The 19,249-nt window shown below is 41.3% G+C and overlaps 1 protein-coding gene across 1 annotated transcript in view; it reads left to right on the top strand.

Moving 5' to 3' along the window:
* The window catches only part of LOC141575159 (uncharacterized), a 115,542-nt gene that overhangs the window by 75,145 nt on the left and 21,148 nt on the right, over window positions 1-19,249 (top strand). Inside the window, exons 5-8 of the mRNA XM_074353779.1 lie at window positions 5,666-5,851; window positions 6,611-6,818; window positions 7,738-7,797; window positions 8,328-8,548. The gene's annotated coding sequence lies outside the window, so the exon portion shown is untranslated. The remainder of the gene's footprint in view (window positions 1-5,665; window positions 5,852-6,610; window positions 6,819-7,737; window positions 7,798-8,327; window positions 8,549-19,249) is intronic.

Here is a 19,249-nt window from a genome sequence, read left to right as displayed (position 1 = left end):
TCAGAAGGGTTGGGGAGCATGAGCTCAGAAAACAGGAGGAGAAAGAGGGAGGGAGGCACTTCACACTTTGTGCAGGATATGAGAAACAGTAGCTTTTTTTTCTCTTTTCTTCTAAAGCAAACTGGCACTGAATTGTAACTTACTATTACCCAGAATTGCTTTTCTGATCAGATACAAGTGCCTCAGATTTTTCAAGGCAACATGAATGATGAAATGTGTTTTAGCAGTTATCATTAAAAGTAGTTTTATTTTTCAAGTAAAAGGCTATAGCCTGTTCTTCCAGCGGTACATGAAGTCCTCATTGTTCTATGTACATGATCTATGTGCTTAGTTTCTTTGTTTTTTTTTTTTTAAGTGCTTGTTTCATTGTGGTGTGAATGAATGTTTAAAATTTCTGGATTTTGATCTTTAGAACATGCTGATTTATCAGAGCTGTTAAAAACCTGATTGTTCTTTGGTCCTTGTTTGTTGGGGCACCCTATTGATTTCTGTTGTCTGTTAAAGCAGGAAATGCTTCCTCTAGCCTGCAGATCATTAAGTGAATGGTTTGCAGTGTGCCTTTAAAATTATTTGAATACATTGAGCATGTTTGTCCAGTGAATTCTGAATTAACTCATTCTGTTGACTTTGCTTTGGTTCTGTGGCTTTTGCTCCTCTCCACAAGAATTTGAATTCTCTGTTGCATTTTGTATACGTGTTCTTAACAGGGGAAGAAATTTTGCATTTTTTACAGAGGTGGCTTTTCCTATCCCCTCTGAATGCCTTCTATAATTGATACAATAGTAACCTGTTATTGCAGTGCATAATTCTTTCATAAACTATTTTTTGGCATATTCAGAAACAATGACAAAGAATGATAATAAAAAATATGAAAACCTTCCTTCCTTTGAAGAATAGAAATCAGGTGGTCAGGCTCACGCATGCTTTGTGCCTGACACACTTACTCTCATGTCATTGTGTATCATGATTCGGAGATGGAGTTGCTCCAGGTTTATAGATTTTTGTTTTAACATTTGTGTTGAATTCTTTCTCCAGGCTGATGTTTCCTGTTGGTTTTGTGGAAAGAGTAGAAGGGAAACAAATCCTTTGTTTTGTTTTCAGGAGGCCTGAGTTGATGAGAAAAGTGTTGAGGGTGGGCTGAGGAAAAGAGTGACACTCCCTCTCCTCCCGGCTGAAATTGATAAACAAAGAAATCAATTAAGTGTATCGGTATTTGACCAATAGAAGTTAGAGAGCCCAAAATGGCTAGATATGCCCAATGGAAATTACTGAATTCACCTGCAGAATTATCTGCTTTACCAAGTAGAAGCAACTTAGAGCAATCAGAAAAATCAGTAATATGATGAGATATAAAAGGAATATTATACCTTTTATTTCTGAAACTTTTCTACGGTAAGTTGTGTAGAGCTAAAATTAAGTTTCAAGCACCAGGAGTTAAGAGTGTGGGTAGTTCTGTAGGATCGTTATTCACGGATGTACCTAGACCCTGCTAGAGTGGCTGAAGATGGCAGGAAAAGACCCAGAGGCAGGATTTGTCATCTTAGGGTGTCCTCCATAATGGTTCCATGTGGGAGCCCATGATTGGTTTAACAAATTGTAACACACTCCAGCCGCCTGTGAACTTTAAGAAGAAAAATATATGCTTAAAAACTGCTTTACAAGCAAGTGCCTGTACATCCTCACTCCAGTCTCCTTGCATTAAAAAGCAGAGACAATGCTTTGCTTGCATAGTTGAGGTTTTAGATAGCACTCTGCTGGTTGCAAAGCAAGGACCGAGGCCCTCAGGTATAAACGCTGAGCTTGTGTGCTGTTAGATAGTCTATGATCCACAGAACAAGGACCTGGCTGGTCTGGTGGTCTGCTTTGTAATTCATATGTCTAAAAATGTATCTTGTTCCCCTCACCCCATTACTTCCCTAAAGATACACTAATCCTTTGTACTCATTGTGTATTCTACAATCTCTGCTTCATACTGTCTTTCCCGAAGTTCCTATTACTATCACACAATGGTTAATGAATTTTTCCTTTGATTATACACAATAAATAAGGGTGCAATTGAGAGGCTCGTGGAGTTGGCTCCCTACTCCCTCTCGATTTATTGACTTTTTCCACAGAGACTTGAATAATCATTCCATGTCGGTAAGACTTCTGCCAGCCAACCCACAGTTCCAGGTGAGAAGGATGCAGGTTTACCACTCTTACCCGATGGAGAGAGAGGAGAGAATTGAGATATGCTCCCCCATGGTCGCTTCCTGTCCCACGGCCACTGCAGTTCACCTGCAGCCTTCTGGCCTCTGCTCAGAGGGCCTCTGTCCCAGGACTGACTGCAGCCTTTTCTTCCTTTGTCAACATTTCCTGTGCCTTTCAGAATTTGTTCTCTTCTCTGCAATTCAACCCTGGCAGATGTGATGGTGGTCAGCGTGCTGGTGGGCAGTCCTTTGGGGACTCCCAGTAGACATGCTGATTCTCCTGAGTCTCTCAATCAGGGTTACAGAACAGTCGAGCACCGAAGGAAGCCCATTCACGTGAGGTCAACAGAGCATTTTATCACTTTCATTTTATTTTTAAATTTTCAGTGGAGAAATTATTTGCAGCAAACTGTTCCAGATATTCGGCCGCCTGCTTTCCTCACCACCATTTCCTTGTTGGCTCTGGTGCTTGTTTTAAGAACCAGGTTTCTTCTCTGGTCATTTGTAGCAGCTGGGCTTGCTGAATCCTTGATCTGCATTTGAAGCAGAATGCTTCTTCCTGATGTGAAACTGATTTTCCTATTTCTGAATATTCCGTGTACACTCAGCTACTGTTTCAAGTGAAATGCTCTTGTCCAATTTTGGTTAACTCACATTTGCTGATCTCCTACTTTCATGCTGAGGGCAGTTTCTTCTTCCTCTAATAAAAGTTAGCAATTTGCATTTACTAGGGAAGGTACTGGCCCGGGTTGCTTTTTTTCTTACCAGTTTTAATACAATTCACCCATTTAAATATACAGTCGTTTTTACTCTATGCCCATAATTGTGCATCCCATTTAATCTTAGAATATTTTCATTCCCCCAACAGGAAGCCCCGTATGCATAAGCAGTCATTCCCATCTTCCCCATCCTCCCCCAGCCCCAAGGAGCCACTCTTCTCTCTCTGTTTATTTGCCTGTGCTGGACATTTCATTTAAATCGAGTCACTTCATGTAGGTGGAACCGTCTATTGTGACTGACTTATTTCACACTGAGTAACGTTATCAAAGTTTGTCCACGTTGTGGCCTGGGTCAGTACTCTATGCTTTGCTATTGCTGACTAATATTCCACTGTATGGCTGGGCCCCACTGTTTACCCATTCATCAGGTGATAGGCAATTGGGTTGTTTCTGCTTTTTGGCTGTGATGAGTAGTGTCGCCATGAATATTCCTGTAGGAGTTTTTATCTGGACATTTGTTTTCAGTTCTCTTACGTTTGTGCCCAGACAGCAGAGTTGCTGGGTCATTCAGAAACCAAATGTTCAACTCTCTGAGGACCTGCCAGGCTGTTTTCCAAAGTGGCCACGCTGTGTTACGTCCTCACCAGCAAGGGCTGCGCGCTCCGCTTCCTCTGTGTCCTTATTAGTGCTTGTTACTCTTTTTTTTATTATAACCTATTGTTGTGAGTTTGAAGCGGTTTCTCCTAGTGGGTTTGACTTGATTTCCCTTACAGCTAATGATATTGAACATCGTTTCATTGTGCTTATTGGCCATTTGTATATTTTCCTTGAAAAATACCATTTCAGATCCTTTATTCACCTTTTAATTGAGTTGCCTTTTTATTGTTGAGTTGTAGGAGGTACTTGTTTTTTTTATAGATACAAATTCCTTATCAGATAAATGATTTGAAAAAAATTTCTTCTGTGTGTTGTTTTTTCACTTTCTGGATGGTGCCCTTTGAAGCAAAGTTTTAAATTTTGATGAACTCCAATTTATCTCTGTTTTCTTTGTTCCTTGTGCTTTTGGGGTATTATTTAAAATCTGAGGTATTTTATTTAAAATTTTATATATAAAATAACTTAATTCGTAGGACCGTTCTAGGAGATGGGTGCGGTTGTTGTCCCCAGTGTATGGATAGAAGACTGAGATGCAGAAAATTTCTCTGAAATATCAGTTTCACAGCTACCCAGTGCTGTGGGAGTTCAGGCACTCATGTTCGTCCCAAACATCTGTGATCCTCACCACCATGCTCCACTACTGCCTGGAATCGTTAATGAAAACGTCTTTCCTTTTTTGATTCCTTGTTTGTTTTCTCATTGGGGACCTCATCTCCTCATTTTCCTTTCGGATATCAGTATAGATTTATTTTAGGTCTCATGTAGGCAGAAGCATTTCTATCAGTTAACTTCTTTATTACTCACTCTCCAGTGATGATTGTTGCTAGTTGACCTAATCAAGTCATGCTTAAGTCTTTCCTTCTCATGACACTAAAAACAGTCATGACTTACAGAATGCTAAAAGCAGAAAGTACTTGATTGATTTTATTTTGCTACCCAATCAAACCAATCAAATAAAAACCCGCTGTTGACACAGATTATAAGCCCTCCAGGTTAGGGTCACTGTCTTCCTTGTGTTTCATTTATTTGGTCACAGTGTCTGGATAGTGCCTTGCTGTTCAGCAGTTTTGTTAGGAAACGGTGCTCGTGAATCATTGTAAGGACAGAATTTTGACAACAGACTGTGTTGTTCATTTCACAAGGGAAAAGATAATATAGAAATACTGCTCAGATCTATTTGAAAATTAAGCTTGGAATTTTGAGAACAATTCAAGAAACCATACAAAGATTTTTCACTAATTTTAGATCTATCTTAAACACATTATGGTTACATAGCAGAGTAACTTATCAAGTAGATTTGTCAAGAGGAGTGTATTATTGATTTTTTGTTTTAGTTGAAATATTCTATGTGGGATAAAGTAATCAGTGCCTATAAATGAACAAATATGTTTGTATTTCTATGCAACATGGGAGCAGACTACATATGTTTCAATATAATATATATGACTGTGTGTTTTAATCTGTCTGTCAGTGTTTTTATAGTTTTTCAGCAATGTTGTAACATTAGAATTCTAAGAAATTCACTCCCGATACTACTGCAGTTTGTACTGTGTATCCTGTCTTATGTATGGGATTCCACTGTCCCCTAAGTGAGGAATTTCCTCTCCTATTGAGTTAGAAGCAGATTTAAAGGAACTGTGATTTCTAGGCCTTTGCTCTCCATGTGTTTGCACTTGGGTGTCAATCACAATTTTCCCTTTCTTGAGTTTTCATTGTTCAATTAGAATTTTTGAAAATAACTATTAATATGTTTCACTAGTCTCCCTAGAAACTTGATGTTTTTGTGCTTTTCAGTTTTCAATTTATGAAAATTATAAATGCACACTTGTTTTTAAGTAGTCCTTTTTCACTAGATATTTGTTTACCACTTTATAGTTAAAATAATTTTTTTCCTAATGAATGAATCACTGTGCATGTTTTACAAGATATCTTACTTTTTATTTTTCTTATTCTAACAGGTATATTCATTGTACAGAATTTTGAAAATAAGGATAAACCCAGTAATAACTTAAAAATGGCCTCTAATCTCACCTGGAGATACAGTTGTAAGGTTTGAAATTGAGAATTACAAGTCCTCTCATGTTTTTCTTCTTTTTCAAGTACGTTTTGGTTACTGAGTCCCTCAAATTCCCATATGAATAGTAGCAGCAGCTAGTCAGTTACTGCAGAGGAGCCCGCTGGGATTGTGATCGAGACCACGTTGAGTATACAGATCGCTCTGGGGAGCACTGCCATCCCAAGAGCGCTGTCATCTGATCCAGGAATGTGCGTGGTGTGTCTGTCCAGGTATTTAGGTCTTCTTTAATTTTTTTCAACAATGCGTAGAGTTTACATAGTATTATTTTACCTTATTTTTTTGCCTTTATACTGAGTACAATTGTGCAAGGTACAAGGATCAGAATTGTATTATAGCCCCGCCACTTGCTGCCACCATGGACGCTGCACTCTTGCTTTGCCCTGTGTAAAATCTTGCACAAAATAGGACCTAAGTAACTCTCTCTTGAATGAATGATTATATGATTGCTGGATGATGCTGGAGAGTCCTTGTGATGATGTCTTTTTCCCAGACTTTCCCCTCTTCTTAACTATGCCTTTTCTCTTCCTTTCCTCCAACCTGGGTTTCAGCCTGCCTGTGGCATTGATTTTCCCTGAGTGTGGACTCTTCCTTTCACTAGTTCACGATAATGTTTCATGTGGGCTATGAAAACTTGCTAGATGTCAAGAAATAGCAAATTCACTGCATGCTAGTATTTTTAGTCTGTGGTATTATATTATCCATTGAAATTAAATCAGGCTGACCCCATGAGCCCTCCCCTGATCTCTTTTCTCCTTCCTACGGGTGATACTTCTCTGGTTGCTGTCTGTGCCCTTCCCCCAGACTTGGTTTTGGAGTTGAGTAAGTCACCATCAGTGGAGCTCTCTCTTTAAAGATGAAGAGAACATTTGATCCTTCTTCCTGGTTGGGGACTGGATGAGATGTGGTAACAGATAAAGAATGGAGCCCCATCTCATTCTGACCCTCGCTCTTTCCGTTCCTTTCTCCAGGGGAAAAGAGTACAATTCAAAAATATAAAGATTGTGAGCTAATGAGATAGACAAGACAACCGAACATTTGTTAAATATCCTTTCATGCCGGAAACAAATGTATTATACACACAAAAAGCACACAAATCACGGTAGTACTGCGTTTACAAACGTGGGTCCGAGTTCGAGTCCTGCTCTGGAGTGACCAGTCCTGTGAGATGGAGAACTGGTAGGTCGGCTTAGCCTCTCCTGGACTTGTTTTCTGTCCTGCAGAGATGGGGCTCGCTAGGCGTCCCTCTCCCGTAGAGGTGCTGTGGGGTGTAAATGGCACGCGTGGGCAGCCCGAGCACAGCTGCTCATTCCTCGTAAGGGCAGGATAGCATCGCTTTTGCGGTGACAACTTTATGACCGTCCCGTGTAGACTCTTAGTGCTCCGAAGGGATGCCTTGTGGTTTGGAGATGGGATTCTCACTTCTGTAAATACCCAAGGATTTTGTTATTGGGCCGTGCTGATTTGAATCTATTCTTTAGAAAGTACATATTGTAGATATATTTTTCAAGCATGCATGCTTTTTTCTTTTATTATTTATATTTCTACCCTCTCATCTCTTGGTGTGACTTTTCATGGAATCCAGGAAACAGTCCTAAGCCACCTGCCTCTTCACACTTCTCCGTGGTGGTTTTCTTCCCTGACTAGAAGAGGGTTCTGCATAGGAAATTTTCTTTGTTCCCCTTTTCTTGGAGTCACTCTGTCTCCCCAACTCTCACCTGTCCATCTGTCCATTTCTCTACCCACTGATTCTTCTGACATGTTCCAAAAAGCATTTCAGGCAGTTTACAGAAGAACAGATACCAAATAAACAGGTGAGGAAATGGGGCCAAGTTCAGACAGTGAGGCTAGGAGGCGAGCCTGTGTGGGAGATGCAGGCGTGAGACACACGCCTCAGCCCTGTCACTTATAAGATCGACAACAACAGTGTGCCTGAGGCTCCCAGCAGACACAGGGAAACAGGGTTTGTGGGAGATGCTCACTGGCTGTGAAATAAATAAGTGGCTTAGGAGATGCCCAGCCTTTCCAGCTACTAAGGCTTAGGAGAATATTTTGAGTTTCTTCCAAAATCAGAGTATTGCATCTTTTCTTTTTTCAGAGATCTATGTATAGTTTTTTACATTCTATACCTGGAAATTTCTCCAAAACTGCTTCCCACGTGAGTCCCATGGCTCGGGAATGGGGTGGTTCTGCTCATTGACGGGGGTTGGCCAGAAACAGAAAATGACAGCCTCAAAGGAGCCTGGGATTTGTCAGTTATGTTTTGTCAGTGCTGTAGATTTCAGAAAACGCTTTCACCGTTTCTCTCCATCTGAGGTGGCAGCGTGCTCTCTTAGCAGCATCAGGAGCTCAGGGCCGCGGGATGGTGGGGGCTGACTGCACTGCTATCAAGACAGCTGTGCCAGTCACTGCAGGCGTGGTGATTTTACATAGTGCATTTCATGTTCTTTAATAGGTTTCAACAGGTAGTTAATTAACTGAGTTAATTAACATTTAAAAAATATGATGCTTTGTTGAAAAGACAGTTATAGGCAGAATATAAGTTGTGAACACTTTAAAAACGGTTTCATTACTGAAATTTTAGTAGGGAAGATTTAGTTTATCTTATTTACACCTCTCTTCAAAAGTAACAAAGAAACAAGACAGAAAAAGCAGAGGATGATTTCTGTTCTTCCTCTCGGCTTGCAGGTGCCCTCACCTCCAGTGGCATCCATCCAGACACCAGCACTGACACTGGCCGTGCTCAGAACTGCCTCAGCCCTGAAGACACAACTGACAAATAGAAGGGGGCCACGCCCTGTGACAGCAGGTGCTCTCACTTTGTGGGTCCTTATGTAACTGCGCAGTGTTATTCAGGATCGCCCGTTCTACACTGTGTGACCCTGCTGCCGTGTCTCCTAGTTATTTCTGTAAGTACTCGTGTATTTTTTTCAATGTGTGGTACTAGACATCTAAAAATGCTTTTTTCAGATGAAAAATAATGTGTATTTAATATAATAAGTCTTAAAAAAAGGGACAAAAGGGTCTATCCTGGTCCCACTACTCAGAGATAATAATTAACACTTTAACATCTATTTTCTGTTCTTTTCATCAGTGTGTATTACGTCTGTCATAAAAACGAGCGAGCACTCTGTGCCTGTTTACTTTGTGGAGACCTCCATTTTTCATTCGGCTTATTACACTTTTTTCTACAGTATTCTCTCTCCCCTGGCATGATTTTTAATGACCAGTATAGCATTCTGTCTTGTGGAGGCAACGTCCATTTTACTTCGGACTTAAATAACCTTTTAAATTCCAAGTATATTTAACTGAAATACTGAAAAGAGAACTGTGGTGGTACCGAAAGGCCCCTACATCCCTTCCCCTTTTTTTCCTGAGAGTAAAAACTGCTGACTATGTGGTGTATATATTTCATGACCTTTATGCCTGTCATATATATATACACATACATACATACATGTATATGAGAAATCTATGTATATGTGTGTGTATATATGCTTTATTGAAAAATAAGGCCATACTATATGTTTTGTGCAGCTCGGTTTATTCACTGAGGTGTATATCATAGACGTCCTCCCACTCCAGACTCACCCGGTCCTTTCAGATAGAGTAGAGGGGTCTCCTGATGTGCAGTAGATTTGGTCTCTTGTGTAAGGACACCTTTGGTGGGAGAGTACTGTGGACAAGGCCTTGGACCACGCCAAAACGCCTGCCCCTTAGTGCCCACAGCTCGCCTTCATTTACCGCATCATTGTCTTGATGGTGGATACTTAAATTTTCTCCATTTTCCACTGTCAGAAAGGGTGTTTGACTGGCGTCCTTCTTGTACAAACATTCCTGTGATCTTGTATGAGTATTCCTTTAGTTAAGGTTTCTGGAAATTTAGTCCCTGGATGTGACAATTACATACATCACAGGCTCCTTTCAAGTGACTCTAGAAATTCCTTCTCCTGCGGTGAATGAAAAGATGTAGAATAACTTATGTAACCAATTCTCTATCGCTGGATATGATTTCACTTCAGCTTTTCTTCCCACCATTGTAAACAGTGTTGTGTAAATGCTCTGATGAGTACATCTTTTTGAACTGATTTTTTTTCTAAACGAAACTATTCCTAAAATGGAGTTCAGTCTGTGTGTACACACATTTTTCAGAGTTTACATATCCATTGACACGTCATCCTCCAAAAAGATCGCTCAGTTTGTTCTCTCAAAGATGGACACTACCTAGAATATTTTTTAAAAACATTTGCCAATATGATGAGCAAAATTGCTTTTTCATTGTTTTAGTTTGCACTTGATGACCAGTGAGGTATTGAGCATTTTTCACTCATTAGCCATCTGACTTTTAAAAGGTGAATGATCCCTTTTGTCTTTTGCACACATTTAAGTGAGGGAGCTTCTTGTTGCTTTGTGACAGCTCTTTGTATGTTATGAACATTAACCCCTTGTCTTCATTAACATGTATCACAGAGCTTTTTCTTGTCATTTCTTGCCTTTCATTTTGCTCAGTAGGTTTATTTTTGTTGTGGCCGAAAATAATCTTAAGACAGTACATGTCTTCTTTTTGGGTTTTATCCTTGATAGTATTCTTAGAAATATTTTCTTATAATGGTATACATCTCCTCTGTAGGATTTTTTAATCTCTATGATGGAGATGATAATACTACTTTTTATAGTGAGGAGAAGTTGAATTACTATAAGCAAAGATTTGTATTTGCTGTTATTAGTACTTTCTAATATTTACATCACTATCTGTAATTTTTCTTGTGGTCATTATGACTGGAATAGAATTTGTTTTTTCCAGGTGATTCTCTGATTGTCCCAAGACAATTATTGAATTCATACTTTGCTCTTTGATTTGAAATCCCAACTGTACAAAATATTTATGTACACTAGAGTCTCTTTTTGAGCTCATGGTTTATTTCTGTCAGTCTTACTTTCTTACTCCAGTGCTATATCTTACATATGGTAAAAAAATATTTAATATCTGACAGTGCGATTTTTTTTATTCTTTTTTCCATCCCCAATTTTCTTGTCTAGTATTATGAGTTTATTATTCCTGAAGAGTTCCAAAATATTTTGTTCAAGTTAAAAAAAAAACAGATAAGAGCTGTCATGGGAATTTTTAGTAAGTTTTGAATTATTCTTAGGAGAACGTTCATCTTTACAAAACTGCTTTCCTCCATACAATATGTTGATGTCTCTGCATTCACACTTCTTACTTTACCCCTCAGTACAGTCCTGTGTTTCTCCATGTACAACATGGGCATTGTTTTTGAGTTTATTCCAGATTATTGTTGAAGTTTTTGTTAATTTTGTAAGTGAGAATTTTTTGCTATTATATTTTTTAACTGTTAAAACTGACACCTAGGAAGGCAGATTCAATTTGTAAATACTCACTTTGTAACTTGTCATTTAAAATTGTAAGTATTAAGTACTTGTTACAGAATAGTTTCTTTTCTGTTTTTAAAAATTTGTTTCCAAGATTCTCAAAATGGTCATAGCTAAGTAGTATAGGTGGGGAGACAGATGGAGAGAGGTAGTGTGGCTCATGTACAAACTGTGAGCACTTTCATGGCTGCCTTTATGCTGGAAAAGCCGCTGAAGAGCCCAGGTAAGAACAGGGGTGGCTTTGTACGCACTTGAAAGCCAGCTTTCCTGCCTGTATGGAGAAGCCTGGTGAGTGAGGCATATATATGATCAAGGTCGAATGGAGGTTATTGGCTGCACAGAGCACTGTGTCTGTGAGAACAGGATACCATCGCCATGGGAAATGCTTGGTGCCAGGAACAATGCAGGGAGCTGGGAAGCCTGTCTGTTAAGGATTTTCCAGCCCTGGGAGTGGGAAGATCAGACTCTCCATTCAGATCTGAGTTTGAATTCATCCTCTTTAGTTTACTGGTCCTCTGACTTTTCTCAAGTTATACATCCTCTTTGAACTCCTGTTTTCTTGTCTCTCAAAACAGGAGAATTACGGCCTGCTGCTAGAGTGTTTGATCAGGGTAAATAATTTGTGTCTATAAGATGCCATGTACAGTCACAATCTCAGTGAGAAATGGGCTGTCGCCTCTTCTTCTGCAACTCAGTGCTTGACGAGACATGGGGGAAAGCCAGTCCCTAATTTGTGTGTGATGCAAGTAGGAACAAAATTAAAGTCTTGCCTTTCCCTAGTAGTATTCTTACTCCTTTGCTTCATTTACTTCTTTCCTCCTTTCCTTTCCCCTTTCCCCTCCTCCATCAAAAGATCCTGGGACTCTCTCAGAACACTAGATTCAAGTTACTTTAAAGGTTGGCTCATCCTCATGAAATGACAGTAACATAAAAAAAATCTGTACACATCCCAGAATGCATTGTATTTGATTTACACACACACGCGCGTGCACAAAAACACACACACAATCAGGCTACCTCCCACTTGCAGAGGGTGAAGGAACACTTTTTCTGAGTTTTCATTCACTGAGCGTGAGAACAAAGTCTCTTACGCAGACTTTCACCAGCCTTCGTGCATGGTGTTTTTAATTGGATTTCTGCTTTTTGGCCATAGATATAGTATCCTAATAGAAGAGAGAAAGTGAAGACATAGACATTCTGCTGAGATATTGGTGTCATCATATTTGAGTTGGAAAGGGCTTAAGACAGCACAGAGTCATAACTTTTTATGGGTGAGAATCCATGATGGTGTAACTTGGACAAGAACCTGGGTCTTCTGCCATCTTGTCCATGTGGGTGAAAAGGCAACTGGGTGGGGGATGGCAGGGATCTTTCTTGCTTGAGTTCCATGGTCTTGCTAGTTTTCATTGCTCAGCTGCCTTTAGTTTATGTCCATGAGGCCTCTCATGGGAAGGTCACTCTGTCCTGATAGATTGTTTCTTATCAGCAAAAAGCTCTGGACCCACTCATATTTCCCAGAGTTTTCTGCTGACCTGCTGACACTTTATATAAATGAGACCAAGAAACTACTGAATATAAAATCCTTATTGTTATCGTTTGCCCTCGAGTTCCATAGGAATGGGGTGCTGTCTCAGGCTGTCTAATGCTAGATCTGAACAAAGATAGGGTGATAGGCTGTGCTGCTGGACCTCCACAGTCGAAGGGGATTTCCACCTTAGTTTTTAGAATCAGGCAGATGAGTTCAAATCTTGCCTTTACCAGTAATTATCTTTGTGACTTGGGGGAGAAACTGTACTTTTTTGTGTCCAATTTTCTTTGTTTGTAAATAAGTTCATTATTTATTTTAAGGTTTCAGTTTTAGAATTGAATGAGCTAATTCCCTCATTTATACCTAAAATAGTGATCGCGTGGTTCTATGCTGGTGCTTTGGAGGTTGATTACTATGGGACTCGGCAGTGAGAATGGGGGTGGTGGACCCCTGGATAATAGAGCTTATATTCCAGGATATTCTTGTAAAAGTCTGGATGTGCAGTGGATTTTTAGTAAATATCCACTCCTTTCCTACTCTGCTTTGATTGTGTATATATCTTTATACTAATATATGAACAATTTTTATTGCAATTTAAATATCTTTGTAGTATTTACAATATGTAGCTATAAAAAATACGTGAAATAAAATGATTTGACTTTTATTTTCTTTTCAATAAGCAAAACAAAATAAAATAGAAAAGAACAAAGTTTTGAAGGAGTAGAAATAATTTTATTTCCATGGAATCAATTCCGAATAATAGGTTTTTTGGTCGTGTTCTTAAACAGCATATAAAATTGATTGGTTGTGACATACTGGAAATGAGGAAACAGTGGAGACATACTACCTCTAATGCAGTCATTTATTTACCAAGTCCAAACTCGTTCTGCTTGCTGCATGACAGGCCAATAAATCAGGAGATGAGCTTTTGGAGTAAGGAGTAGTGACTTTATTTGAAAAGCTGGCAGACTCAGAAGATGGCATACTGATATCCAGGAGAACTCTCTTCCCCAAGTCAGAATTCAGTCTCCTTTTATACTAAAAAGTGGTGGGGGTGTGGTTTGTTGTTGCAAACTTCTTGCTGTATGAATTGATTTCCTTGGAATCCTTTGTTCTTGCAGGTGTCCATGTGGGTCAAATCATGGCGCCCCTGTAAAACCTCAAAAAAAAACAAAGTTTATTTTTATTTTGGAACTTGCCATCTCTACATAAGTGTAGAAGAGCTAACATCCTTAAAGATCAGAATAGGCCCTCCTGGATATTTCAGGCTAAAGGCAACTTTCTTTTGCAAAAGGTGCAGAGATAACAAGTCTTAGCCTAGAAAACAGGGTACAAGTTTAAAGCCAAATGAACACATCTAACATGGAGTCAAATTTGTTCTTTTCTATTACAATTTCTTTTTCCACCTCATAGATAATTTTAGTAAGAAACATGAGCAATTTTTTTACTTTTGCTTCTTAATAACGGATAAGTGGCCCAACTACAGTTTTGTGAACAGGGATGCTGTGCGGGCATAGGGGTCACAGCAAACTCTTGTTGGGGGTGGTCGACCCTGCAACATGTCTGATGCCCTGTGAGTGTGGGTGAGGGTCCCCCTAACCAGGGGCTCTCTTCAGGAACCACCATGTGGGTATTGACCTCTGGAGACTTCTTTTTCAGCTGTAGGAAATTTTTTTAGATGCTGTGATGAAAAAATCACTACAGCTGGGGATAATCAGGGAATAAAGGAAGGGGAAAAGGGCTTGGAGTAGTGTAGAAGAGGACAGAAGATCAGGGAGCATGGGGGCTTGGGGGCAGGGCCACGGGAGAGAGAGTAGCAGAGGTGGGGAGGGGCCCGGCTCCAGAACCAGCTCCTGCACCTTTCCCTGCACCCAAGCCTCACAGCTTTTAATTGGGCCCAAGACTCTTTCCTGTCTGGATGTCACCCTGGGCAGAACGTTGAGAATCGAAGGTAAGGGGTGGGCAGCACTCACCTAGTGGGTCACTGAGGACTTTGGTCAAGTCCACAGTGCCTTTTCTAGTCATGTGTCTTCACTTCTTCTTTATCTCAGGATCTGAGAAGCAGGAGCAGGGAAATCAGGGAGAGATCCAGGAAGACATTTGACTCTGTTAAGAGACGACAGTCACAGCGACACGGGGAGCGAGGACACTTGCAGCAAAGTAAAATGACTTCACAAATATTGCATCAGAGCTGCAGGTGTGAGAGAGCCTAAGCCTGTCTCAGAGTGCAGGGGACAAGAGGAAAGGAATGGTAAAATTAACACTGACAATTGAAATTTTGTTAAATAGCTTGCTAATATTAATTGTATCAAATGAATGTATGCAGGTGTATTTCTATGATCATTTATAGGTACACACAACCCCACCAGCCCCTCTTTCTCCAATCGGGGATGGGCTTTCTCAAGCACAGTGCCCCTCCTGGTTGAGTGGGCCACGCTGCGGGTCCTCGCCTGGGGCCAGGCTGCTGCAGGGCACTGAGTCCCCGAGGCACGGCCTGGGAGACATGACAGGAACATCTCTGCTCATAACTGAGAGCCTCCGTTTCCCCCTGCAGTGTAAGAATGCCGGTGACTCAGTTAGAAGCATGCATCCAACCCGTCCTTCCGTGTCATCACCATCTAGAATCGGTGCCTGAATCTTCTGAATTTCTCCAGAATGTGGTTTAAAATCACCTTCGACAATTGAGTGTGTGTCCTCTTACAAGTGGAGGAATTGCTGCCGTTTCCCTGGAACTTACTCACCACTAGTCCATCTGATTTTTCTGTGCTAGGATTCAGTATGGCCTGCTAAAAATTCTGCAGTCAGATCTTGAAACACTGATGAAGAGGATTATTTATTTTATTTCTTTATATGATAGTGTTTTACTTTCAAAATTCAGAGTTTTCGGTTCTATCAAAAATTTTTTGAGGGGTTGGAGAATCAACGTTTCTCTTACCATCTTTGTGACTTGTTGCTATATGCCTCTCACCTGTCTTCTGTCACTTGTGAGGCAGTTCCATTTGTGACCCTGTCCGGTTTGTTCATGTTATAAAATATAAAGTCTGTAAAAGTACAGTCCCTTTTACTCCGAAGACATTCCACAAGTACTACTTAAATCTGGGTGTGGTTTTTAGAAGACAGAATCATTAGAACATGTACTTGCAGGTTGCTAGTGCAAAATCCCCAAATCAATAGTCTAGCTCAACATCTAAAATCTTTCTAATCTACCTTGGATTTGTATGGATAAGTGAAGCAGTTTGCTAAGAAATCAAGACCAGGTTTAGAATACAGGCTGGTGTAGCTCAGCAGGTCCTCCCATGCTGATGCTCTGCCAGAGGGTGGGGCCAAGGGGAGAGGGCGTGTCCTGCCCTTCCTGAGCTGACAGTTTGACGGCAAAGACCTTCACCAGGTGAAGAACTGGGAGTTTCTTCTAAGAAGAGTGGGTTTGAAAAGAGTCCTAAAAGCGCGGGAGTGACACAATCCCATTTGTCTCAAGTAGGGGAGAGCGGCTTTAGGGCCACTTGGGAGACTCGTGAGTCCAGGAGTGCAGTGTTGGTGGCTTCCACTTGAGCAGTGAGACGGTTAGTGTGTTAAAGCGAACAGATTGAAGACATGTTTCGATGGTAAATAAGAAAGGATGAATGCTGTCTGTGAAGTTAGAATGGAGTAAGGCCCAGGTTTCTGGGTGGATTAATGAGGTAAATGATAGTCCTGCTGTGCTGTGATGAGGGAAACCTGCAGAGGGAATTCTGGGAAAATCTGATGAGTTCAGCTGTGGGTAAATGAAAGGCTGTTAGATGTGTGGACTGGGAGCTCTGGTGAGATCCAGTAGTGAGTAGGGGGAGGGGAGAGAGTCTTTCAAATCATTTTGTCTTGTGAACATACAAATAAGGATGAGCAATGACACACTTAACACCTCTATATTTTGGATTTAAAACCCAGTAACATTTTGCATTATTGACTGCAGAGGTTCTTAATGTTTTTAAGAGAAATAAATTAAATAGAAACAAAATAGTGGAGTTAATCAACATCTTAGATTTGATGTGTGTCCTTGTGTATATTTTGATACCTCATCTGTTTATAACTATAATCTACAAAAAGTTAACTTGCTTAGCATAAGAGTTAAACAGAGGGACGTGACACACACTGTTAGGGGTTGAAGCTGATCACCTTGGGCAAATTATGTCGCCTCTCTGTGCCTTAGTTGCATCTTCTGTGACTGCCCCTGGGCCCCTCATCACAGCTGATTTCCTAGACTTGATGTTGGGAGGGAGGCTGCTGAAGGGAGTAAGAAGTGGCAACTGCTAGGGATACTGAAGAGTGAGACAAAAGCAGATTAAAGCCTATAAACTTAGTACAAATACCCTCAAAAGAGAAAGAAACCTGCAGTGTTTTGAGCCACAGCGTAAGGAAAACAAAAACACGTGGACCCAATTCTCTTGAACATTTGAGTATTGTGGGTGGGAGGTTGTCATCAAAAAATTGTCGAGAAAAGGCCTTTTGGTTTCCCTTGACGTTTCCAGTAAGGGTGAGTGGCATAAGCAAACCCCCCCCGGTTCACAGTGGAAGGTGCCTTTTTGTGCAAAACTGACCAAAGGTTGGAAACCAGTCTTCAGCGGTGCTGGTAAATGAAGAGACTTCTGGATTGGGTGGGGCACTTGCTGTGACTTCCAGGTGACCTGTTGGCTGGGGACTGTTAGGCGGGCAGTAGGTTTGCAGGGAAACCCGGGCATAATCCCTTGCTCTGAGGCTTCTGGTCTGACTGGCAAACCTGGGCACCCACAGTCCTAATGGGGCTGCTCGTGATGTGGCCTGGGACACCTGCTGTGCTGAGGGCGAGAAGAGGGTTTCCCTGAGGGGGTGTCCCTACAGAGAGTGGAAACGTCCTCCTGCAGGGGAGGAAGAGACTCTGAGCAGGGTGCTGGATGCACAGGCAAGACCACCCTGAGCACGGAGGGTTTGGGAAGCCAGAACTCATACAGTGGCACGAGCAGCCTTGTTCCTGAGAGACTGGAGGTAAAAGATGCTGAAAAGGCAGGCTAGGTTCAGACCCTGTGGTGGGTTATGAGTGACAGGAAAGGACTGGTCAGGCAGGCACGAGAGAACCCTGTGGGCATCCCAGCTGGGGCGTCACCCCGGAGGGAGGAGCAGAGTTATAAACTTTGCCACTTATTATCTGTGTGACTTTGAGCAAGATCACCCCAGTTCTCTCTATATATATCTTCATCTGTAAAGTGACACAGTGACAAGCTAGTGTCATCAGAAGGCTTAGTTTAGCTCTGATCCTCTGTGTCCAGTCCTGTCAGTGCTGCCCTGTGAGGTTCTGCAGCGGCTGCTCTTACCCTGAGATGGGAGGGCGTAGAGGGACATTGTAGCACCCGAGGGCAGGATGGGTTTGCTTTAAAAGCAGACATGTTGCCGCCTGCAGCTGCAGACCTGCAGGCAGTTTGATTGATGGTCGTGGAGAGAACTTTGGAGGCCTTAGCATCGTCTTAAAACTTGTATTCACTTAGGGACCGGATTTGCCTTTGCTGATTAATGTTGAAGATTTGGGCTTCTGGCAAAGCTGTTTTCAGAGATGGGTATATACGTAACATATCGTATAAAATAAAATGATTTTCTTAACGTGTGGGACTTTGCAGTTGTTGGGAACAGCTCTGTTGCTCTGGTCTCCACGGAGGACACTAGGGGTCAGCAGAGCGTGCGGGAGGGCAGGCAACCCACAGTGCTTTTGCCGGCTGTTCTCCCCAGTAGGGCAGTCTGCTGAGTTGACTCTTCTCTGAGTTTGGTTACCAGATGAGCAGACAGCAAATTAATGAGTTCTGGTGGGACTGTATAATGACAGGAAGAAAGAGGAACCAGTAGTTTTTCAGGACTAGAACACGCTTTTGGTTACTGATCCAGTGTATTCCATTACAGAAGTGATGAGTTGTGTCTATTCTGGGAGTTGATTGAAATAAACGTTCAGCCTAAAATTAAGAGTTGTGTTTCATTTGGCGGGAGGACTCAAGCCGGGATGACAGCCTCTCAGATCACTCTGAGGAACTGCTCCCAAGAGGTATGGGAAGAGCTAGGATATACAGGAGCTTTACAACAAAGACCAGGTAGTTGGAACAATAAAAGATTGCTTGTTATCTAAAGAAAGCCAGGTATCTCAAGTTCAAGTATTTAGTGGTTTTCTATGTATGGGGGGAAACAAACATTTGGACTCACTGAATTCATACTTTAACAAGCACCTAGCTATATAGGGCAAGTATCCTGTCCTTTCTTATTCTGAGTCTGCTCAGAGGGCACCAATATGAGTGGCTGAGAGGCTGGGCTGCAGGCCTGTACTCGCTGGGGTGTGGCAGTGGCTGCTGATGGCTTGGCTTCAGGATTCTTTGTTTACAGACATGGTTGCAGTATTTTCTTTCACATTGTAGTACTTTCATTCACAGTGCTCCCCCTTGGTCCTAAATTCGACCAATATTTTGAGAGACGTTTCATGACCAATTTTGTCCCAGGGTGCTAGGATGGCTCATTCCTAGTTCAGGTGAAGTATCTTCTGAGCTGCCATTCAAGGTGTTAGTTTTTTATCAGACCCTGTTGATACTAAAAGTTCTCTGGATCGCCTGTCTTACTAGTCTATTATGATCCAGGAATTGTTTACCCTTCGTTGCTCATTACCATAACTAGAATCACACTATTACAATTATTTTACACAGAGTTATAA

The sequence above is a fragment of the Camelus bactrianus genome, chromosome 26 (assembly GCF_048773025.1).
Source record: "Camelus bactrianus isolate YW-2024 breed Bactrian camel chromosome 26, ASM4877302v1, whole genome shotgun sequence".
Classification (NCBI taxonomy): domain Eukaryota; kingdom Metazoa; phylum Chordata; class Mammalia; order Artiodactyla; family Camelidae; genus Camelus; species Camelus bactrianus.
Note: the sequence above shows the minus strand (reverse complement) of the source record. Positions and strands in the feature narration are given on the sequence as shown.